This window comes from Ailuropoda melanoleuca, chromosome 5 (assembly GCF_002007445.2).
Source record: "Ailuropoda melanoleuca isolate Jingjing chromosome 5, ASM200744v2, whole genome shotgun sequence".
Taxonomy (NCBI): Eukaryota; Metazoa; Chordata; class Mammalia; order Carnivora; family Ursidae; genus Ailuropoda; species Ailuropoda melanoleuca.
This window is the reverse complement of record NC_048222.1, coordinates 107,059,750-107,086,301: the sequence shown is the minus strand read 5'-3', so window position 1 is coordinate 107,086,301 and position 26,552 is coordinate 107,059,750.

Here is a 26,552-nt window from a genome sequence, read left to right as displayed (position 1 = left end):
CACAAAGAAAATAAAGGCTGTCAGTTATGAAATATCTCAATATTTCTCACCATTCATCCCCACTTAATCCATATTTTTCTTGTGTTTTTTAAAAAAGGGACAATGGTAAGATCAAGCAAGACAAAACATAATTTGCACAACTAGCTTCTCCATAGGTACTTTGGTCTCATCTCCTCTGACTTCCTCCTTGATTCCTTAAATTATATGCTCTTTCAATCTTCCACTTCTCCAATAGATTCTTAACCTTCAGCATCACAAACACCCTAAACAAGCTGTCTCTTAACTAGACCACTTAAGCTTCCATCACACAATTCCATTTAGCATCAGTAATCTTGAGAAAGGTACCTTCACTCACTGCCTTCACTTACAAACCTCTCCTTCACTCCAATGCAATGTGGCATCGACTTCCAAAACTAACAGAATTGCTTCAACACTTAATTACAAATCCCTAGTGATCCTTCAGGCCTCTTATTACTGGAAATGGTTGACTATCTCTTGTGCTTAGCCATACCCAGTCTGCATCTGGCCAAAACTTGATAAGAAGCTCTGGCAAAAATCCCGGACCTTTTTGCCATTTTGCAGTCTTGTTCCTCCACCTTCCTAGTTGTGCATTACTTGATGCTTTACCTCTCGCTCCATCTCTGATTTCCAGCCAGCATTTATCACTTGCCTCTGATGACAGATTGGCATTCTTTGGCAAATCTTTGGAACATGCCCACAGTCTCTGATGTAATTCCAGAATCTATAATCCTACTTATGACTAGTTATCATATTGGTTTCCCTGCTGGGTCTGGTCTGAACTCTTCTATGTGGGTGGGACTCTTAAAGTCTGTCCTTCCCTGGTTTTCATGATACCCTTCTCTCCTGATGCTTTTTATACTCCTCTAACCATTCTTTCAAGTATCCTGTGAAATCTCTTCTTCCTTCGCTTCTCACTCTATACACTTTTCTTGGCAGATTTCATCCACTCCCATGGCTTAACCATCGTCTCTATGTTGCCAACTCCCAAATTTATAATTCCAATTTTGAATTTTTTTCTGAGTTCTATATATGTAATGCAAACTGCACCCTGGATAGTTCCTCTAATTTGGACTCCAAATTCAACATATTTAAAAACAAATTCATCATCTTTTTCTTCTAACCTGCACTTTCTCTTGTGTTCCCTACCTCAGTTAATGTTACTTTAACTTCTTATTCCTAGCAGCTACTTGAACATTAAGCTTTTGGAATGCCTCCTCCGAATGGTCTCTTATATCTTTTTTTTTTTCTTTTAATCAGTTTCTTCTGATGCAACCTAGATTAGCCCCTGCATTGTTTTCTTGCCTAGATTTTTCCAGTGGTCTAGTAACTTGGGTCCCTCTCATATTTCAAGCTGTTTTTCACACCGCATCAGAGTTTACCTTCTAATGGAAGGTTTCGTTTATGCCACTCCACAGCTTTATAACTTTTCAGTGTACCTTCCTAAGACTTAACTCAAGATTTTCACTTCTGAAACTGCCTGTGCTTCCTCCTCTATCCAAGGTGAATTAACTTTCTTTTCTTCCACTTTAAACCTTAATCCAATGTCCGTCTCTGATACAATGATTTCTGAAAAGCCTTTCCTAAGACTTTCTGTTGTATTCCCATAGCACTTCTTTCTCTCCTCCAAATGGTGGCTCAGGGACCCAGGCTCCTTTTATTTTGTGGCTGTGCTCTCTCCTGGGACTCAGAGTATTCCACTAGTTCCCCTGCATCTGGTTGGAAAATGAGAAAAGTAAATGGAGGATCACACTGGGGTTGACCACCCAGTGGCCAGAACTCAGTCACATGGCTGCTGCTAACTAGAGTGCTGGCAGAAAACAGTGATCTTGCTGTGTCCAGGAGGAAAGGGGATATGGTTTAGTGAACAACTAGTGAATGTCTTCCACACTGACTTATGGGAGATGGTTTGTATATATGTTTGTAAAGTGAGAATGAATTACCTTATAGAATGAGCATTAGCAGAGGTAATTCTATATCAGTGTTCCTGCCCTTCAGATTCCTTATTGGCTTCCGACATTGTGATTCAAGAAAAAGAAACATTTTATCATATAGTCATATAAGCAATTATACCACTGGTCAAGACTTTGATTTTATTGCTTAACCAAATACTTCATTAATAATATTTATAATGTGTAACCCTTACTGACATTATAATTTTCAGAGATAGACCCCTACCCAAACAACACTAAAAGCATAATGAAAATCATTTAATCTATATTCCCCATAATGATTTACAAATCACTCAAAATTACTTTGCAATATTACCATGCTTCAAGACATTAATTTCAGAATCCATCCATTTAACAGTTTGTTTGGGAATGGCAGATCTTGTGCAAAATGTGATCTGACTGTGTGTAGTAGAAAGAGCACTGAGGATTCAAGTTCTCACTGCACTGCTTCCTGGCCGGATATGACTGATAAGACGACAGAGCCGAAATTTCTTCACTTTTAAAATGAAGGGTTTTTAATGGATGAGCTGTCAGTCCTCTTAGAATTTTAGCACTCACTTCTAGAATTTGTTTGAAAGTGCTAGTTAATTGTGGATAGAATGGCACTCAATGGAGAGTTTACTATTTCTAGGTGAGTTAAGCTAAATCAAGTTGTGTTTAGTATTAGATGTCTACTAGTGACCCTTAAAAGCCAGGGGAAAGTACTATCTAAAATTAGGTAAGGTTTTCTTTATTGCTATCTTTACAATCTGAGACTGAAGCACTGCAGTGATTGGGTCTACTTGCAAAGCCTGTGCCCCCTCCAGTGCTCATGCAGTAACACACACCTGTCATGCTACCGAATGGTTCACTGCTGAAAGTAGCCAGGAGTTTTTTTTTTTTTTTTTATCTTAATAGCATCATCTCTCAAGATGATATTATTATAGCAGAAAAGCAGAAATAACTATTTGTTTATTGATAAAGAATACTTTGGAATGATTCACAAAGGGTTTATTCAGGGACCATGTAAGATTAGCATCCAAGAAATGCATATCAGTTCTCAGTGTGGTGGAGATTGCTTTGCCTACATCACAGCTTAGAAGTGTTCTTATCATCCTATATAATATTAGTAAATGTGACTTGCTTTAATTTTTTTTTTGCCCCAGATAATACTCATGAAATTGTAAGAGAAGTTTCCAGGTCTTACCCTATTGCAGAAATTAATGCCCCTGAAGTTAACAGTGTCAATCAAGTTAGCATGATGTCTCTGTAGTGATCCTGAAAATTTAGCAGGACTTGAAATTTATACCTGTGATCCAAAACCTAATCTGCCACTCATTACATGTGCCATGTTGGTCAAATCTCGTTAGCCTGCTGTTCCTGGCTCATTATTTATGAAATGGGACTAATGTGTTCATTTTTTTATTTATTGAGCATCTACTATGTGCGAGGCATTGCTGTAGGACTGGAAAATAGTAGCAAACAAAATTAATACCCACCCACATGGAGCTTACATTCAAGTAAAGAAAGACAAACAAAACTCACATCTTCTCAGATGGCAAAAGTGCTATTGGGGAGTGAGATACTATTTTGTTTGGGTAGTCAAGGAAGGCTTCTGAATAGGTGATACTTATGTGAAACTTGAAAGAAGTGAGGGTGAAAGCCATGTGTATATCAGGGCGAAGTATGTTTCAGGAAGAAGGGAGAGCACATGTAAAAGACCTGAGAAAAGTAATCTCTTATTTCATCTTCATTATAAAATTGCTGTGAGAATCAAACGAAAAAATATATGCAACTTGTATATTGTTGAGTATTATGTTAACTTTCACTGCTGTTGTAGTCAGTGTTTTTCCATACAGCTTATTTTTGCAAGATGAACTATTTAGTTTTTTATTAAAAGAGAGAAATTCTTAAAGGACGTGCAGCAAATACCATAATCTTCAGGTTCACTGGTGAAAAAACATTTCATTTCTGTCCTCAAAGAATTTATAAACTACTAGATGAAGTCTGTAGGAAAAAAGCAGAGTGTAAGAAAAAATACTGCAAGACAAGTGTCAGGCTGATGCAGCAGTCTAGCGAACAACGTCTGAGATTCAAGAATTCAGATTCTATGACATGAGAGAGATGGATTTCTCTATTTAGGAACACTCTTCTCTATATCAGGTTTTCCTCTCCCTCTCTCCTTCTCTCTTTCTCTCTCTTTGTATTTCTTTCCTTTCTTGTTTTCCTGCCTTTTGCACACAGATCTTCAGGTAGCTTACAAGAACACAAACAATAAACAGTGGTTAAGAAAGAAGAACTTACAACATTCACATGAATATAGCTAAGAACACATTTCTTAATGCTAAATTCAAACACTGTTAGATATTCTCATGACAAGTTAAGCAGCAGAGAAATTTTATATTTCCTTAGATAAACAGGAGAAAAGATGGCTCCTTGCTTCTGGTCCTCTGATATTGGGGAACATTTGGCTTGAGTACAGAAATACTCTTGACAAATATTTGTATTTGTTTCTATGTAGACATGGAACAAATAAACATTTTTGTGAAGTGAGGCAGGGTATATACAAACAGTAAACAGCTAACTTTGGAAACAGAAAAACAGAAATGAAAGAATGTTCATAAAGGTGCACAATGAGAGAGAACTTCCATCGAGGGGTTGTTAGCATTAGTTGAAATACCATTTTCCAGAGTAAGTCACATAATATTTAACCATGCATTTATAGATAAAGCCATTATTTATTTTAAATATCATTGAAAATTTTAAATATATTCCCCAGCCTCGACACTAATCCCTACCATGATATGAAAATCAGAAGCTCTCTTGTAATGAGTTGTAGACAATAGGATCTATATTCCTTCATTTATTCATTTATTTAGCCACCTTAAATTCAATATTTGCTGAGCATCTGCTGTATAGTTTTGGCGTCATTGTTTTATAGAGCCTGGGAAAAGAAGCAGGTTCTAGAGGTGTAGAACACTGGTCTTTAATTACTTTAGTTGGCAAAGAGAAAAGGATTTCTGAGTCCTCCCAGATCGCTTTTCTCAAGTTTATGCCAAGTGCTGCTTCCCATCCCCCCAACCCACGAAATTCTTCCCAGGAGACTCGTGATTGTTAAACTTGAATGTCTTAAGGCACACCTGGAGTGCTTGCTACACATCTAGAGATCCCAATTCAGGATGTCTGGGGTGCAGCCCAGAATCTGTATTTTCGATAAGGACCCAGGTGCTTCTGATGCAGATGGTCTGTGGACCACACTGTGAGAAACACTGTTTAGACAAATTTACTCAAATGTAAAGAAGTCTTTAAAGAAGTTGAATGTTGTAATGAGAGACAAATGGTTGACAGGTGGTCTGCTTGAGCAGGAGGCTGGGAGTCCTGTGAAATTGGTGGGGACAGGGAGAAATTATTTCAACAGATAATTTTTATAATTTTATTTTATTTTATTTTTTCCATCATAATAAATATACTCTTTAATCCCCATCACCTATTTCACCCATCCTCTTACTCACCTCGGCTCTGGTAACCATCAGTTTGTTCTCTGTAGTTAAGAGTCTGTTTCTTGGTTTGCCTCTCTCTTTTTTCTTTGCTCATTTGTTTTGTTTCTTAAGTTCCATATAGGAGTGAGATCATATGGTATTTGTCTTTCTCTGACTCACTTATTTCATTTCACATTATGCTTTAGCTCTATCCATGTTGTTGCAAATGGCAAGATTTCACTCATTTTTATGGCTGAATAACATTTCACTATATACATATGCCACATCTGCTTTATCCATTCATCTATCTATGGACACTTGGGCTGCCTCCATAGTTTGGCTATTGTAAATAATGTTTCATTAAACATAGGGGTGCATGTAGCCTTCTGAATTTGTGTTTTTTTGTATTTTTGGGGTAAATACCCAGAAGTGTGATTACTGGATTGTAAGGCAGTTCTATTTTTAATTTTTTTGAGGAACCTCCATACTGTTTTCCACAGTGGCTGCACCAGTTTGTGTTCCCACCAACTGTGTAAGAGGATTTTTCTCCACATCCTCGCCAACATTTGTCTCTTGTGTTTTTGATTTTAGCCATTCTGACAGGTGTGAGGTGATAGCTCCTTGTAGTTTTGACTTGCATTTCCCTAATGATGAGTAATGTTGAGCAACTTTTCATGTATTTGTTGGCCATCTGTATATCTTCTTTGGAAAAATGTCTGTTCATATTTTCTGCCCATTTTTAATTGGATTATTTGTTTTTTTGGTGTTGAGTTTTATAAAGTTCTTTATGTATTTTGGATACTAACCCTTTATCGGATATGTCATTTGCAAATATCTTCTTCCATTCCACAAATCATCCTTTGTTTTGTTGATTGTTTCCTTCGTTGTGCAAAAAATTTTATTTTGATGTTGTCTCAATAGTTTATTTTTGCTTTTATTTTTTTTGCTTCAGGAGACATATCCAGAAAAATGTTGTTACGACCAATGTCAGAACTTACTGCCTGTATTCTCTTCTAGGATTTTTATGTTTCAGGTCTCACATTTAGGTCTTTAATCCACTTTGACTTTATTTTTGTGTTTGGTGAAAGAAAGTGGTCCAGTTTCATTCTTTTGCATGTGGTTGTCCAGTTTTCCCAGCACCATTTGTTGAAGAGACTGTCTTGTCCCCTAAGGCCAGGAACAAGACAAAGATGTCCACTCTCACCACTTTTATTCCACATAGTACTGGCAGTCCTAGGCACAGTAATTAGACAACATAATGAAATAAAAGGCATCCAAATTGGTAAGGAAGAAGTAAAACTCACTATTTGCAAATGACATGATACTGTATACAGAAAACCCTAAAGACTCCACCAGAAAACTACTAATAGAATTTTTCAGAGAACTAGAACAAACAATCCTAAAATTTTTATGGAACCACAAAAGACCTTGAATAGCCAAACCAATCTTGAAAAAGAAAAACAAAACTGGGGGTATCAGAATTCCAGATTCCAAGTTACATTACGAAGTGGTAGTAATGAAAACATTATGGTACTGGCATAAAAATAGACACATAGATCAATGGAATAGAACAGAAAACCCAGAAATAAACCCACAAGTTATGGTCAATTAATCTTCAATAAAGGAAGAATGGATATACAAAGGGAAAAGACCATCTCTTTAACAGATAATTTTTATAAAATCTTAATAAGAACTATGAATTGACCTGGGAAGAAGGAGCTACATGGGTATCAGAAAAAAAGATATTTATTGACCAGAATTAGAGGAGCCTTGAAGGCAAAGGGAGGATTTTTCCCAGGCAGACATGGGGCCCAGAGGAGGGACAATTACTAAAGAGGCTGTTCTAGTTACTATAGTTATAATACAACAACTATCCCAAAACTTAGTTTTTTAAAATAGCATCCATTTTATTGTGTTCACGGATTAGGAATTTGGATAGGGCACATGGGATTAGTTTGTTTCTGTTCCAGGATGCCCGGGAGTTCAACTGGCAAGACTCAAAGGGTTAACTCAGTGGACGGGTCTGGAATCATTGGCCGGGTCCTTCTCTTAGGTGTGGCACTTGGCTTGCACCAATTTTAGGCTAGGACTGCTAACTGGAATTCCCACATATGGCCTTTTCATGTAGCTGGGCTTCCTTGCAGGGTTTTTGGACTTCTTACATGGTCGCTCAGAGCTCCAAGTATAAATGCTCTAGTAAATAGGGTGGAAATTGCATTATCATAGGGGCATGACCCAGTCTCAGAAGTCACGCAGTGTCACTTCTGCCATACTCTATTAGTTGAAGCAATCAGAAGTCCACCATGATTCAGGGAGAAGAGAATTAAACTTCATTTCCTCATGAGATAGTGGCAAAGACATATAGTAAAAGGGCACATGGTATGAGGAATATCGATGTACCATCTTTAGAAAATAAAATCTTTCAAGATCTAGGGAATTGGGTGGCGGAAGAATGGGAACAAAATGGATAGATCAATAATAGTAATTCTATTCAGTGCAATATCATATAGTAGTAAAAATGAGTGAACCACAGCTACACACATTCACATGGATGAAGCTTAGAAACACTGTTATTAAAAGTGCAAGTTGCAGAATACTTAACAGTATGCTACCATTTTCTTAAAGTTCAAAATAGTTAAAAATAAGCAGGGTATTTTTATTGTTTAGGTTTACCTACATATGTGATATGACCCTAAAGAAAAAGCAAACCAATGAGAAAAGGGAAAATCTTGGGATAGTGGTGATCTCTGAGGGTTATAGGTGATGAGATAAAGGAATGGAGCAGAATATACAAGAAGTTTCTAGGTTCCAGTACTGGTCTACTTTTGAGATGGGGGTGGGCTTGGGTGTTTGTCTCACTCTTTTTTAATTTACTGTGAGTTTGTCCATGTTGACTGGGTGGCTAATTTACTTATTCATTCAAAGAATATATATTGAGAGTCTAGTATGTGCCTGACATGTGTTAAACTATGAGAGTAGGATGATAAAGAAGACAGTCATGCATGGTTCCCACCTTTGCAGAAGGGGTTTGTGGTGAAAAACACGTAGTGGTGGAAGAAAGTAAACAGGAAATGACATACAGTGAGCTAAGTCATCTCACAGGAGGACACAGCTGTGAGGGGCACATGAGTCAGGGAAGATCTCTGAAAGAAAAGAGACATCTTCATGGAGATCTGAAAGATGATTAGACAGGAGCAAGAGCATGTGCAAGGAGGGGTTTGGTGGGGAGAGGGACCTAACACGTTTGTGGTATTAAATGAATATTAGAGACGAGCAGGAAATAGGCAGAGATGAGCTTGGATAGTTAAATAGTGCCTAGATCATGAAAGGCTTTGCAAACCATTTGCATTCTAAAGGACTTTTGATTGCAAGGGACTGGAGTATAGCTTGACCAACTCAAATGAGGTGATTTTTATCATAAATATGCTGTACCTTCTATAGAGCCCAAGGATCAGGGTAGGACCAGTTTACAGAGACATCTGAGACCAGGAACTGGAATGCACTTGAGGCATGAACACTCTCTTATCTTGGTTCATCTTTGTTTAACTACCTTCTCTCTGCTGAAACCTCTGATTCTAAGGGTCACATAACATATAACATAACACATGACCACTGACTTCCTCAGTCCCAAGTCTTAAAACCCAGGCAAAGAGATGTAGCAACTATGGTTAGTGTAATAATGCAGCTCTCATGGAAGCTGTATAGACTGATGGGAGAAATTACTTGAGAAAGGATCCTCCAATGTCTTTAACACCTCTATGGTAAACACTGGTAATTTTCCTATAATTAATAGAGTTTTAATAAGATGGCGATATAACCTGATTTGCATATTAGAGAGGTGAATTTGTCCAGAATTTGGAGAATTGTTTTGGGTGGTGGTGATAAGGTCAAAGAGAGAAAAATAAGTTGGTAGCTTGTTGCAGGTGAGAAAGAATGTGGTATGGGTAGTGGCAGTGGGACATTGAACACATGTGGTAAATTTCTGTTTACATTTTACTGACTTGAGTGTTTCAAACTGTGTCATTAGCACATTCTTCCAGAAACTCTAGCACCCAAAGAGGGGTGGTAAATGTTTTCATGGACAATAAAATGACCTTCTCTAGGAGGGAAGTAAGTTCTTTTTCCCTCTGTGATTTTTACAGGATGAACATGATTCACTGAACCTCACTGTTCTGAGCCTCCTTAATGTCTGCATCTGTCCTTTTTGTTTTATTCTCATTGCCACAATAAGGGCATAGATCCAGGTTTAGGAAGCCCCCATTTTAGAAAAAAAACATCAAACATTATAAAAACAAAATTAGAACAGGAAGTTAATTTGTATTTAGACTGGTAAAAGGAATCACAAATGATAAATACCACAAGCATTACAAAATCCATAAAAATAACATAATTATTAACTGTTTTATATACCTCACCGAAATTTATTTTCTGATATATGTTTTTTTTGGCTGCATACTTGTTGATTATCTCTATAAGCTAAGGATTGTGTAATAATTTTTTAGAGAGACCAGAAAGACAATTCAGTCTTTCTCCAGGTTAGTAGAATAAAATTTTAAAAATTACTAATAGTTTAGAAAAGTTTCTTTCAGCATCACAGATAATTATTGCAATGTCATGTAAATTGTTCTCAGTTATAAACAAGTCTCAAACTTATGAAAAACTGTTGATTTTTTTCTCATAAATGAGTTGCTTTAGACTTTCTGTGAAGTGGGGCTAAAAGTACATATGTAAACCTAAATGTTCTGAAAAATTTTATTTTGTACAATTCCCTTTTGAAAAGAAACAAAGTTTAGTGTATTTATAACACAGTTAAACAGTTATAATGCATATACTGCATTGTTGAGTATATTCCCAATAGGAGAGGACATCTGTTTTGATTAGTTATCAATAAGAACCAAATCTTCCATGTCCAACTTTACGTATCTGATGGTGGGTAGAATTTTCCACAGACTTGGCTTCTGACTCCATACATTTCAAAATGCCTTTCTCCTCTACCACCCACACCTTTGGGGCCTAAGGGTCTGAGGGCAGATTATGTTGCAATACAAACCGTGGCCCTGCACCTTCATGTCCAGACTCCAGGTAAGATGACACTGGGGCACAGGAGTCTTTCTGAAACCATTTCTGTGCAGGGAAAGAGAGTAGTAACTTGACTATACAGGGAGGTGAATGAAAAGCACATAAATATACCTTACTAAACCCAAACTAAATCTCCCTCCAACTCAAATTCCTCTTAGTCCATTCCCATAATGCCGTAGCTTCTCAAGAGCACAATGAAAGGAAAGCGACATAGAAGGAAAGTAGAGGTGTGCTATAAACTGAATGTTGGTAGCCTCCTCAGTTCATATGTTGGAGCCTTATATGCTGAAGGAATGGTATTAGGAGGCAGGGTCTTTGAGAGGTGATCAGGGTTAGATGAGGTCATGAAGATAGTGACCTTATGAGGGGGTCCTTAAAAAAAGAGGAAGAGAACTTGCTCTCTCTTCCCCCATGAGGACAGAGGAAAGGCTGTGGGAATACATAGAACCTCACATGGCTATGTGGAAACCAGGAAGAGGGCTTTCATCAGAATTCGACCATGCTGGCACCCTGATCTCAGACTTCCTTCCAGCCCCCAGAACTGAGAAAAAAAGTGCTTATTATTTAAACCACCCAGTCTTTGATATTTTATTATGGCAGCCCAAGGTGACTAAGACAGGGTGGAAAGAGTGAATGGTCTTAACCAATTAATATTTCATTTTTGCCACATTCACAAAACCACTTGACTATGTGAAGGAATTGCTAGGGTCTTTTCTGAGGCCTTAGATGAGGCTCACGCAAGTGTGGGGCTAAAAATTAAGCTTCATTAAATTCATTGATAAGTGATAGAAACCAATCTTAAAAGAGTCCATGGAACACTACATCAAAAACTAAGGATAGACTGTATGATGACTAACATAACATAATACAAAATTATTATAAAAAAAAGATTCCAAGCATATGACATTCTGGAAAAGGCAAAACTGTGGAGACAATAAAAAGATCAGGGGTTTTGGGGGGAGAGGAAAGAGAAGTAGAGCACAGAGGATTTTTTAAGGTAGTAAAACTGTTCTGTGTGAAACTACAATGATAAATACATCGGTTGCAACAAATATACCACTCTGGTGGGGGCAATGCATGTGTGGGAACAAGGCGTATATGGGAAATCTCTGGACCTACTGCTCAATTTTGCTATAAATATAAAATTGCCCTAATAAAAGTCTATTTTTTTAATGTAAAAAAATAAAAATTAAGCTTCATTAGCTTCAGGTAAATTCATCTTTGGTCACAACCCTAATTCTAGCCCTTAACACTTTGTGCTCAGATCATCACATTAACCTTCTAATGAATTTCTCTGGGTCAAGTCTCCCCCCTCAGCCAGGTTGCATAACTACTGCAATAATCTTTCCCAAATACGTTCTCTGCTTAAAGCCATCGCACATCTATGGAATAGTCTAAATCCCTTAGTCTGATATTTGAGGTCTCTACAATATGGCTACAATTTTTGTTTTCAAATTTTTATCCTGTGGCTTCCTACACACACACACACACACACACACACACACACACACACACAAGCAATTACTGGAGGTCCATTTAGCAATAGGCATTTCCCCGAATGCTAGTATTTTAAATTCTTAAAACAACTCAGCACGATTTACAAATGAAAGAACAGAGCTCAGAGACAAGGGCTGGAGTTGGAAGGTGGATCTGTCTGACTCAGTTCTCCTGCTCTTTCTACTGTATTATGTGCCTGTAGCTCAGTCGTTGACTCTCCCTGTGAATTTGGATATCGTTAAAACTCCATTCTATTTTCTTTTCTTTTTTCTTTTTTTTTTTATATAGTTTCACTCATTTATAGAACATAAGAAGTAGGAAGATCGGTAGGAGAAGAAACTTCCATTTTAATACCATCCTCTCAGGAAATCTTTTCCAGTTTACTCCTTCAGGTATGGGCCCTTTTTTACTTTGAACTGCTACAATATTTGAAATTTGTATTATTCAATGGGCATGTAGTCTACACTGCCTTGCATTTTTAACTTAATCTATCCTATGTGTACCAACTATAGCTTGGTTGTAAGCTCTTTGGAGAAAGAGAGAATGGTTGATGCTTTTGTGTATCCCTTGCAACACATGACAAGGCTCCCTACACCACTTAATAGATAATTCTAGAATGAGTATGTTTGTTCGTCATAGGGACCCACAGAACTAAGGTCAAAGGAGGGAAATAGCCAGCCATTGCTGCCTCTCACTATTTCTCCACCCCATTATTAGATTATTAGGGAAAGGACAGTTGCCACTGGTGCTCGGTTTTAAACTCTTCTCAGGAATATAGCTGCTGATTGACAAGACCTCAGAGAATATTAAAACAGCACAAGCACTAGCTGACACAGTGATGCTATTCCCCAAAGCACTACACTCAGAGGTGACTGACGCACCCATCAGCTTTCAAAACGGTGACAGAATATAAAAGAGTTGGGTTCCCTGGGGACGCCAAACACTTTAACTGGAGAAAAAGTTGACAATTCCTGAATCACCCTGCCACTTGTCTAATGTTCTCTGATAAAGTTATATTTACCTTTCTATCATATTTACTGTTGATCGTTACTTTTTGTAAGGAGTACAACAGTCAATTTTTAAGTTTTACTTGCTATTTTCAACTTTGTGTCATAGAAGATTTACAATATATACAAGGGGCCTGAGTGGCTCAGTCAGTTGAGCCTCCAACACTTGGTTTTGGCTAAGGTCGTGGTCTCGGGGTTGTGAGATTGAGCCCCAAGTGGTGTTCCACACTCAGCAGGGAGTCTGCTTGAAATTCCTTCCCTCTCCCTCTGCCCTTCCCCCCGAACTCCCTCTCTCCCTAGAATAAATAAATAAATCTTTTAAAAAATAAAATATATACAAAAGTAGAGAAAATAATAGGACGGATCCTCATGTAATCATCATGAAGCTCCTAAAATTAACATTCCATGGCCAATCTTGTTTCATTTCTCCTTTAACTCAGGATTTTTTTGAAGCATATCCCAGAAATTATATTATTTCATCCTTTACTTTTTAAAAAATATGACAAAGTAAGTCTTGACAAAAGAAGCTCAATGTGGAAAAATTTAGTGATAACACTTTTAACATGACAAATTTTAAAAATTATGACATTTGATTTATATTTTATTTAATTTTACAAAAAATACTTTTGTGAAATATCTCTTTATTTAAAATATCCTGAGTATAGAAATCCTGAATAATAGCAAAAAGATAAAAATTAATCTCTTTCATCTTATTCAAATATTGGGAGCTAGCTAGCAAGAATAAGTAAAATATTCAACTAGTACAAACATTGACTTGGTGTTTTAGCTGGAAAAAGTTTTCAACCCTTTTCATATAATTCATATATTTTTATTCTGCCAATCCAATTCCTTAACAGCACATATATAGAATTTGTTTGACTCCGGAACGGTCACTGGGTTATTGAGGCTTCCCCTTGTGAGGAGTTTTGCAGCACTTTGGATCTAATTGGAACAACAGAGTCATATATAATGGGGAAGAATGTGTTGGTGGCAAAAGTCACTCCTCTTCCCTCTTCAACTCTCTCTTGGTGTCAGTTTTCCTCCTGCCATGAAAGAGACTGAAGGCCCATTTGGACACTCTCAACAAAGTTAGAATGCAGGGCAGGTGAAGAAAGTAAAACATGGACAATTTAAAAGACGTTTAAAGAGCCTATAATGCAATTCATTGAACTTCTTTATCTTTTTAGTTTCTAATGTCTCTCATGTCTCTTAGAAAGGATTCATGCTGTCCTCTTAGTTGCTATGATGAGACACATGTGGAACTTTTCATTTTCCTGGATTGTGTAGACTTTAGCTGTCATTTTTACTGAATAAGCCAGCCTACAAGACAGCTCAGTTCAGGCCTTTTGTTATTTTTATTTTTTTGTAATAGTAAGAAAAAAATGACTGATGTAAAAAGAGGAATGCATTTCTAAACCCCACCGAGGGTATGATATGTGTAGAAGGGTAAATGATGAGGGAACTAGAAGTGCTAGTCTGGAAGAAGGTGTAGAGGTCTTCTCTAAATCTGAGAAGGGGGGCAAATGGATAGTTTGGAGGCCCAAAGAATAGTAGAAATCTCTGCACTGTTCCCTTCCTTTCATTACTCTCGGGAGGCAAAACCCCAGGTGTCAGGCTCCCAGTCTTATCAAAGCCCCACCCTGCATCTCAGCCCTGAGATGGGTTGTGTGTTTTGGACAATGAGCAGGGACAATGACCAGTGTGAGCTGGAAAACAGTGAGTTTCTCAGCCACATAAGACTTTCAGATCTACATTGAACCTGGACAAAAGGCAGTGATAGTGCCTGAATAGTAACCAAAATCAATTTTCCTATATCCTGTTGATTAGATTAAATATTATTTAGAAAAATAACAAGTGTGCTATTTCTTTTTTTTTTTTTTTAAAGATTTTATTTATTTATTTGATAGAGACAGAGACAGCCAGAGAGAGAGGGAACACAAGCAGGGGGAGTGGGAGAGGAAGAAGCAGGCTCCTAGCAGAGGAGCCTGATGAGGGGCTCGATCCCAGAACGCCGGGATCACGCCCTGAGCCGAAGGCAGACGCTTAACCGCTGTGCCACCCAGGCGCCCCAAGTGTGCTATTTCTTAAATGTGAGATGTTAACTAAAATTTATGACCGCTGCATTTTATATTTTGCCTAATTTACTTTCTCAGAGGACTTGAAAGTATCCTCAGAAACATTGAGGGAAGTTTCTTTTAATGGAATTATTATATTTATGATTTTGAAGTTTTGTTTTCTTCATATGTTATGGACTGAACTCTGTCCTGTCCCTCTGCCCACCTGCTAAATTCATATGTTGAAGCCATAACCCGCCCCCCGCACGTGACTGTACTTGGAGACAGAGCCTTTAAAGAGAAAATTCAAGTTAAGTGAGGTCATAAGGGTGGAGTCCTATTTCGATAGAACTGATGTCCTTAGGAGAAGAGAGAAAGACGCCAGGAGTGTGTGCAAAAAGGAAAGCCATGTGAGGATACAGCGTGAAGGCAGCCATCTACAAGCCAGGAGAGAGGCCTCGGAGAAGCCAACCCTGCTGACACTCTGATCTTGGACTTTCAGCCTCCAGAACTGTGAGACAATATATTTCTGTTGTTTAAGCCACTCAGTTTGTGGTATTTTGTTATAACAGTCTCAGTAGACTAATATACCATATTTAATACTTTCACATATTCATCCTTATTCTCAGGGAAAATCTATGATATTGTACCCTAGTAGACATCCTACTGTTGGGTGGCACTGGTTTACACTGGGCTGGGCAAAATGATTCACTCTCTGAAAAGAGTGTTGCAAGGGGCTACAGAACCTACTGGATGCCACCAAGCAAATACACAGAAAGGGAATGCTTCCCACACAGTGACTAACACAAGGAGAGAGTTTATGCAGGTGCAAGGGAAGGTGCCACCACATTAAGTTCCACTGTAAATACTTGCCTCAGATAATGTGGTAATGCTAGCATCTCATTGCCCTTTGAAGTTGCCCAATACCTGTTAGCTAACCAGGAAGATGATATTAACTTATGAAAATTACTTTCTTACCCCCATATTTGCCTGTACACTGCCATTACAATTTCACTTAAAATCTTTAAAGATTGAGAGTCAATCTGCTTATGATTTTTATAGGTCTCTAAAATTGTTAGTTAAATTTCATAGGTACTGTCAAAAAAGAGAGAGAGAGGACAGGAAAAATACAAAGATAAGGAATACATATGGATAAACCATAAGTTTCTAGAAGTCAGGGATATATCATTGTAACCTTCAGATGCTCAAACACACTATTTTACATGTGGCTGGCATTTATGATTGGTTTAATGCATGCAACTCTGAGAGAAAAATCATACAACTAATATGGCTGTAGAATAAAGATTCAATTTTGCATATGACATGCAAAATTCATTTCATGACTTTACAATTATATACTGTATATGAGTGAAAATATGTGAGTAGGTTTTAGCTGGGTCAATATACTGACACAAATGTAGGTATTCCTGAATTTCTAGGTATTTCCAAATATCTATGGTATTAAATATTATTAAGAACAAACAAATAGACTATCTTAATTCGTCACTTTTTACTTGGTTGGCTTCCCTACAACCCAGCAAATGCTCTACTAGGTATTTATCCACAGGATACAAACATAGTGATTCAAAGGGGCACACAGTCACCCCGATGTTTATAGCAGCAATGTCTACGATAACCAAAATATAGAAAGCGCTCAGATGTCCGCTGACAGATGAATGGATACAGATGTGGTATGTGCATGTATGTATATATACAATGAAATATTACTCAGCCATCAAAAAGAATGAAATCTTGCCATTTGCAATGACATGGATGGAACTAGAAGGTATTATGCTAAACAAAATAAGTCAGTCAGAGAAAGACAAATACCATATGATTTCACTCATCTGTGGAATTTAAGGATTAAAACAAATGGACATTGGGGAAGGGAAGGAAAAATAAAATAAGATGAAAATTGAGAGGGAGGCAAACCATAAAAGACACTAAACTATAGGGAACAAACAGTGTTGCTGGAGGGGAGATGGGTGGTAGGATGGGGTAACTGGGTAACGGGCATTAAGGAGGGCACTTGAGGTAATGAACACTGGGTATTGTATGCAACTGATGAATTGCTAAATTTTACCCCTAGAACTAAAAAAAGAAAAAGAAAAAGGAAAAGAAAGAGGAAAAAAGTGCCCTCCTTATTTAAGAACAAATACTAGCAAAGATTAATAGTGTCTAAGTTCCCTAAATATATCAACCTGGTAATATGATCATTTGATTTATAATTTGTCACACGTTAGTATGTATCATTACATTAGTAGCATATATCATATATTAAAACAAAAAGAAAATCATTATTTTTCGATCCCAGATAAACACAGGATTCTCCCAGGAGTCAGTGAGAATTGAACAAAAGTACCTGATTCTATGTCTGCATAACCAAATGCAGGATAAAGTTTCCTTCATTAATTTATGATTTTACCTCTAAGTATCCCCTGTGACAAGCAGAACACAGGAGAGGGAGAGAAGGACCCAGGTGACCAGGGGATGTGGCAGTGACCTACCTGTGCTGCTACATACATAAGAGCCAAGTGGCCGTGTTGGCAGGAGTTGACCTGTGCCCTCTGTGGGACCTGCAGCCTAATCATAACAACAGCAGTCACATCAGAGAGCATTTATTTCGTATAGACAAAACATAGAATCTTGTGCTAGGTGGTTTCATTTGTTAGGTTTAATCCTACCAAAAATTCACTGCAAAAACAAAGTTTCACTTGGTTTCTGCTCACGGAGAGAAGTCTAGCAATGGTACAAGAAGGACTAGAATAGAACAGTGCTTATGCCAGGGATCAGTGTAACCAGGACCTAAAGAGGCTTCCTTGAGGTGGACACCTTGGAACTGGACCTTAAAAGATGGCTCTAAATTTGCCAGGAGAAGAAGAAGGTGCTGGGTGCTCAAGACAGAGAGAACCAACTTTGAATAGCTTTTAGGCATGATACAGCATGACACATTTGGGGAGCACTTCAAACAAACCTCTGCGTTTACCAGAGCCCCAGTACATTTCTCTTTCTCTCTGAGAAAACAAAAGTGAGCAAACACCCCAGTGACATAGTGGTTATTTTTTTTACTGAGCCTTTTCTGTCAGCTGTTTGACTTGGTATTATCTTTGTAAGAGGCCCTACTAGACATTCTATTTTATAGAACTGTTGATGGGTGTAACTTTCATGTTCTATCCTAGAAAATCTCAATTAAGGTTTCTATAAACCTGGAGGGAGGCCCTATTCAAAAGGCTATCGTATTTTATATTTGATAAATAAATATTTATACTTAAAAATAAACTAAATTAGAGATATTTTTGTATTTACAGAAAGCTAATTTATTTCCATTTTATAATTTGCACAAGCTCTAAAGGATAGTGAACTTTGGTCCCCAATCAACTTTCTCATTTTTAAGACAACATGTAAAATGAGATGGTGATTTGAGATTGGATGATGAAAGGAAACTTTGCCACAGATATATCCATGAATTACTGGTTTTCTTGTCTAAATTTAACAGAGATAGCAGCATCCAGCTTTAAGCTGTTAAATAATATTAGGACACCCTAAATAATGAATTGCATTTAAGAGAGAATGTGACCTATGACTCATAATGAAACCAATAATTTTACTATTGTCTATTAGAAAAAAAGTCCACTTTCCTCTTAACTTTCAACGTGAAGAAGACAAGTGAAAATTTGTGGGTGAAGAAATAATGTCCCAGACAAATCTATAGGCTAGCAGTGGACCAAAGAGGGAAGTAATGGAGAGTTTTGGCTTCTTCTGCATGCAGTGTGAGCATATTTACCTGTCTTAGACTGAAGCAGTGTGTTGCATTTGCAGTCACTTTGCAATATCTGGCTTTTTTGGAATAGCTGGTTTGGGGGGCACATGTCCCTTTAAGGGGTTGCAGCTTTAGTTAATTGCACGGACGAGGTTTTGCCCACAAGATGCCACATTTTTTAATCTTTCTTTCTTGTCCCTTAGTGTCTTTCTTATCCCTGGAAGACTGCCTGGAAAGAAGGGCATCATAGGAACCACAGCAGCCTGTACTTCCACAGTTCTGTTTCATGAAGAGGGTCAAGGTCAATTTCTGGCTATAAAATGTAGAAGCTGACCTCTAAACCAAGAGGAAGTACCAGCTTTACAATTTGTCCAGAAACTCTAATCTTAATATTTCAAAGATGTACATGCTTGATAAACTATTAAACATCAACTAGGTTATCCTAGGGAACTACTTTGCATATTTTCACAATGCAATGTACTTTAGAAGTTACTGAATCAATGGAAAGAAAAGATTAGAATTAATTAAGTAGAATTTCATATTGCATCTCAGAATTCAAAACGATGTTGGTCAGCAATGGAAGGTGAACTTGGCACATGTGTTCTAGTTTAACTAATAAAGGCTTAAAAACATAGCAAGACTATTAATTTAAATAAACTGTTACGTAAATACGGTTACATAAGAATGCTCAAAAGATTAGTGTTTAGTTTTCTTGGCTCAATCAGGGTCTGCCTTTGCAAAATGTATTTGCTGCTCCACCTATACAAGTTGGAAAACGTACAAATCATGCTATGGCTTTTTTCTGGGGAAATTAAGTCATTTCCAGGCTCACAACATGAGTAGAATTATATAGATTCTATGGTTTCAAGCTACAAGACACTTATCCTGTTATACGTAGTCATGTGGTTCTTTATTGCAGAGCTTCCCAAACACTTCTGGTCATGACACACCAAAAATTGTCTTCGTCACATGGCACACTGGAGTAAATGGATGAGGGTGCTCCCAGTGATGGGGCCAGGGGTTCCAGCTTCCTCTGTCTCCTCCCTACAAGCCTGAAAGATAAGAGTCTTAACATCTTGGTATACTTACAATCTATTCATAGGTATCCAGGTTGATTTATTTAGAGCTACTTTAATAGCTCATCTAAGAAGTCCAAATACTCATCCACTACAGTCAATTATCACATTTTAGAGTTGAATGGGGCCTAAGAAAACTTTTAGAGTGACCATTCAACTCACAGATAAGACAACCAAAGAAGAAAGCAATAGCATGATAGAGTGAGGAAGGAAGGGATTTCAGTAAGAGAACTAGGTCTGAATCTTGGGGCTACTGTTGAGTATGTTTGTAATCTTAGACATGCTACTGAGCCATTCAGAGTCTCCATGTCTTCATCTGCAAAGCAAGGATAATTTTAATTACCTTGCTATAATATTTTAAGATTAGAAATAATGTATGTGAATTACATACCTAACATGGTACGTGACACATAATTAATTGCTAATTTGCTAAGTGACTTTCCTAGTTTATAGAGCAAGATATAGAACCTGAATTGAAACTCTATACCTAACTTCCAGCTCAGTGCATTGTTCATACATTGTGGTGTCCCAGATTTTTCACAGTATTTTGACCCCTTATGGTAAGGACTGGATGTGTGCCCCCCAAATTCACATGTCGAAATCCTAACCCCCAGTGTGATGGTATTAGGAGGTGGGGCTTTTAGGAAGCAATTAAATTTAGGTGAGGTCACAAGGGTGGAGCCCATATATTAGGATTAGTGTCCTTATTAGAAGAGGAAGAGACCAGAGTTCTCTCTCTCTTCACCATGTGAAGATGCAGCAAGAAAGTGGCCAACTGCAAATCAGGAAGAGGGCTCTCACCAGACACCAAATCTGCTTGCACCTTGGTCTTGGACTTTGTAGCCTCCAGAACTGTGAGAAATAAATGTTTGCTGTTCAAGCCACCCAGTGTATGATATTTTGGTATCGCAGTCCAAGCTAAGACACTTTACTTCTATTACTTGATCTCACTAATGTTGTAGCTCGTCAGTTTAGTGGTTATCAACTCCCACTTTATCCTAACAAGTAAGCCTGGGGGGAGAAAGATCCTTTGGTAATAATCCTAAAAGCACCCAATAGGGACACAGGGGTAGCTCAGTCAGTTGGACATCTGCCATTGGTCCAGGTCATGATCCCAGGGTCCTGGGATCGAGTCCCATATCAGGCTCCTTGCTCAGCGGAAAGCCTGCTTCTCCCTGGGTCTGCCGCTCCCCCTGCTTGTGCTCTCTCTCTCTGACAAATAAATAAATAAATAAATAAATAAAATCTTAAAAAAATAAAAGCAACCAATATTTGGGGAGGACTTACAGTGTTCAGAGTGTTCTTACAGACTCGGAACTTCTGAATAACCTTGCAATAGTCCATGCTTTTGCCACCCTCAACATACACATGAGGAAACCTCAGTTAAAGAAGCTAAGTCTAAGTGAAATAAGTCAAGCAGAGAAAGACAATTATCATATGGTTTCTCTCATCTATGGGACATAAGAACTGGGAAGATCTGTAGGGGAAGAAAGGGATAAAGAAAGGGGGGGTAATCAGAAGGGGGAATGAAGCATGAGAGACTATGGACTCAGAAACAAACTGAGGGCTTCAGAAGGGGAGGGGGGTGGGGGAATGAGATAGGCTGGTGATGGGTAGTAAGGAGGGCACGTATTGCATGGTGCACGGGGTATTATACGCAACTAATGAACATCAAACTTTACATCAAAAACCAGGGATGTACTGTATGGTGACTAACATAAAAAAATTAAAAAAAATAAAAAATAAAAATGACTTCCAAATACATGTAATTAAAAAAAAAAAAGAAGCTACGTCTGTCCCGAATCCTTGTGTTTCCACTGCTCTATGTGTTTCACTGCTGGACTTTGCAGTGGACTGTAGATGAATATGCTGATGGTTCAGATGCCTGACCAGATGCCTGACCGGAGGATCAGTACACAGTGATGAGAGAGGCAGGAGTAAGACATGCGCTGGTGGTAGAAAAGGCAGTTCTGAAGGAGGAAGCAGACACTGGAGGAGACCGCCGTGCTGGAAGCTAAGAAGTGGATGAGCTTAAAGTTTCTGCAGATGTTTTCAAGCCATTAGGATAATTTTAATTTAGTAGTGTGATTTGAGGTCTCTGTAAAGTGGCAAAATGTCATCTAACAGTATCACACCTTGCCTTAGGCACAAACTAAATTTTTCTGGTATTTTGATAAGATGAGGGAGTATTTTACCAAGCATTATTTCACTCATTTTTTTAAAATTATCTTATTTATTTGAGAGAGAGAGAGCGAGCACGCAAGCCACACATGTGGAGGCGAGGGGCAGACGGAGAGGGAGAGAATCTCAAGTAGACTCCCCAACAAGTGTGGAAACTGCTTGGGCTTGATCTCACGACCCTGTGATCATGACCTGAGCTTAAATCAAGAGTCAGGTGTTTGACTGAGCCACTCAGGCACCCCTATTTTACTCTTAAACTTTAAGAAGTTGAAGTGATACATTGAAAAAAATGGAAATAATCTAGTTCAACCAATATTCATGACAATCTAAATTGGTATATGCTGCAGTCATTTGGAGAACTGATTCATCATGCACAAGTTTCGAAGTTTATTACCTTGTTTCAAAGACAGGGAAGTCATAAAAATACAGGAAGATTAATATTAAGAGATAGTAACTTATCTACATATATTTAGCTTTGTGGGGCCTAGGAAAAGAGATGCTGAATTGTGCCAAAATGTATGTGTAATTAAAAATAGAGGACAGATCCAGTGAAATCTGCCTTCAAATCTTCAGCAGGAATTGGTAAAGACCCCCATTTCTCTGAACAGCACTAATTTTTGACTCTTCAGCAAGCCACTTGTTCTTTCTAGATAAATTTTTCTCATTTATGAGAGGTTGCACTAGGCTTTGGTTAAGCTTTTCATTTTAAACTTACTTTAATAGATGATCTAGGTATTAAATGGTAAAAATAATTTCAATTGATTGAACATATAATAAATATCAGATATTCTGCTGGATTCTGTGTATGTGCGTGCAATATCTGTAATCTATACTACAGCCAGGCAAAGTGAGCATCTCATGTTACATAAAGGGAAACTGAGGTTCAGTTCATTTTGTGATTAGCCTAGATTAGAACCCAGCCCTGTCTACCTATAAAACCTACACCACTTCTTCATCATATACATTCTGAAGATGTATAGAGATGTTTGATTTTCACTAAGCCAGTTTGAATATACAGTATAATTCACTCATTTATTCTACAAATATTTGTTGAACTTTCATTATGTTCCCGGTACTGTGATAAGAACTAAGTTTACACTGATGAACACAACCAACAAATGGCCCCTATGCACAGGGAGCTTCACTGTCTTCTCCAGCAAGGAGAAAAACATAAATGGTTTTTATTGATAGGTGCTGTTGTAAGCCTCCAAATGCTTTAAGAAAAAGAAAAATAATAATTATAAAAAGTAAGAATATAATGCAGCCATTTTTATTCTTGGATTTTGTCTCTAAAGATAGCAAAGATATTTCCTTTTTGTTTTTTATTTTATTTATGTACTTATTTATTTTTATTTCAGGTTTTTATTTAAATTCCATTTGGTTAACATGTAGTATAATTAGTTTCAGGAGTAGAATTTAGTGATTCATCCCTTACATGCAACACCCAGCGCTTAACGTTAAGTGCCTTCCTTAATCCCCATCGCCCATTTAACCTATCACCCTGCCCCACCTCCCCTCCAGCAACCCTCAATGCATTCTCTATAGTTGAGTTTATGGTTTGCCTCTCTCTTTTTTCCCCCTCTGTTTACCTGTTTTGTTTCTTAAATTCCACATATGAGTGAAATCATGTGGTATTTGTCTTTCTTTGACTGATTTATTTCACTTAGCATAATACACTCTAGCTGTATCCACGTTGCTGCAAACGACAAGATTTCATTCCTTTTTATGGCTGAGTAATATTCATATCTCACAACTTCTTTGTCTAATCATCAGTCAATGAACATTTGGGCTTTTTCCATAATTTGGCTATTGTTGGTAATGCTGTTATAAATATTGGGGTATGTGTGTCTCTTCGAATCAGTATTTTTGTACCCTTTGGGTAAATACCTAGTAGTGCTCAAACTTTTCAAAAGATAGTGATAAAGTCATCCCTCCCTATGGAAATGTATACACTGAATTCATCTGAAGACTCACCATAGGTAGTCTCCCTTACTCCACTTCTCAAGAGACAGAATCTCTGACTACATCAAGAATTAAAAATAATTAAGAATATTTCCACTTGTGCAAAGAAGCCACTTAAAAAATACAGATGGCATGAAAGGCACAGGCACATGATTTCTAGAAATTGACTTTTTTTTTGCTTAACATTTCTAACATCAATATTAATTAGCAGAGAATTAAACATCATCTCTGAGTGTGTATTTACTTTGGGAAATGTGAACTAATTAAGAGTTATGTATATGTACTAATTAATTAAAACTTATGGGACCTCCCCAATGTGTTTTCTTTCATTTCAAAAAGTAACAGGATCTACTGTTCATTGTCTTAGGTACGGACTAATGAGATTTGTGGTATTTAATCTATTCTTGATCTTGTCTCTCTGTTAACCTCTCTGCCTTACTCCTGCTAAATTTGGTTGTATCTTGAATCTAATAGTCGCTGCACTTTCTCCCCATTCATTATTAACCACAATCTGGTTTTGATGCACCTGTTCCTATTATAAATTAATCTCAAAGTGAAAGATAATCATATTCAATTTCCACTCTTCCTGAGAGTGAAAATCTTCCAGTCAAGTGGAGAACTTCATTGTGGAATTTTTGGTTTCCTTTGAATGGGGCTTAGTGTAACTAGACTTGCTTAGATGTGCCTGAGAAAGAGTGTCAAAAGGAAAAGATCAAAATACAGGCACTAATGAAGCCAAGAATAGTTGTCTATTGTTCTTGACTCTTAGATAGTTTTTTAAAAATGAAATGCTTGACTGACAAAGTTTCAAATGCTTGCCTTTCTTGACAAAGGCTAGCTCAAGGCGTTGACATAATTGTGCAAAAGTGCCTTACTAAAGTGCCAAATAAAACAAGGCATAAGCTCCAATAGATGTTGCATTGACAAGTACAATTAAATATTTCTTAAGATTTTGCAGATAATAAAAATTATTCCTAAAAGATTTAGAAATTCAAATCACCTGAGAGAAATCGTGCCTTCACTTCTCTTGATTTTTTCACGTTTTAACTGTCTTTTGGACGTCATCTATTGTAGTAGTATCGTTTCCATTATTTACTCAACTCTTATTGGCATTTTTATTCCTCTAATACCCTGTTTTCCTTATAGCCTGAGGCCTGCAGGAATGGAAGGAAGCCTCACATTCAGACTTTGCTAAAGGGAAAGGTCATTTAAATAAAACTTTCAATAGCCCAAGTTCCTGACTTGTAGGTTGGAGGTTATTCTGCCAACTTTCTCCAAGTATATGAAGTAACTTCAGAGCGTAGAGACTATTGTCATTACGTTAAAATGGATGACTCATGCTGTGTGTATTTCCAGGATGGAGAGTTAGTTCCTCCTGCATTTCTCTCCATGTAGCCAGAGCAGAGGGTCTGCCTCCCAATCCTCCCTGACTTCAAAGGAAATATTATATTCCTGTTTCCTCCTAGTGTTGGAATAGGGGTAGAATTAGAGAATTTAGGCCGACAAGGTCTCTCCTTTCTAGAAATATCTATATGTAAGTAACATATTCAGAAATTTATCTAAGTGTCTACGCATAAAACATTTAAGAAACTTATATGGAGAAATTTACCTAGAAACATATATATAGAGAGGGCAGTTTTGAAAAGATATGGCAGTAACCCAATTATTTTATATTGTAGAGGAAAGAATGCTGAACTCTGAGTTAGAAAACTTGCACAGTTACTAGTCATGGGCCTTTAAGCGACACATGAAACATCTCTAAACCCAGATTAGTTTACTCAATAGTACACAAATGATAATAACTCCTGTCCTACTTCTTAGGTTATTGTGAGCCTGAAATAAAGTAATAGATGTGAAAGTGACTTAAAACATGTAAAGCTCTATGCAACCACACAGTATTGTTATTGCTTGACATCTTTTACTTCCCTGCAAGGGTCACCAACTTACCTCATGGGCCTGTGGACCTCATCTACAAAATTTATATTGGAAGCCAACGAAAATGGTTTGATCTATACAAATACTTGTTTTATCTATAACATTTACAGCTTAAGGAGCAAAAAAAAAACGCATTTGTGTGGATAATTGTGCAGAGAAGAATGTTGATAAATGAAGTAGAAGGAAAGGTTAACATTGTGCCCTAGTCAAGGGAAAAATTCCACATTTCAGGGTGAAAAGTGCAAGTTTCAGAAGATGCCTGTTCACTGGTGCCAAGACAGCTGTGTGTTTAATCTCAGTAGCCCAGGCAACTAGTATCAGCTCTGTTATCACTCATCACCTGCTCCTACCTCTGCTGCTGTGTGAGAACCAGTGAGACTCTTTTATTTTTTTAATAATTTTTATTTTGTTGTATTAGTCACCATACGGTGCATCCCCACTTTTTGATGCAATGTTCCATGGTTCATTACTTGTGCATAACACCCAGTGCACCATGCCTTAATGCCCATCACCAGCCTATCCCAATCCCCCACCCCCCTCCCCTCTGAAGCCCTCAGTTTGTTTCCCAGAGTC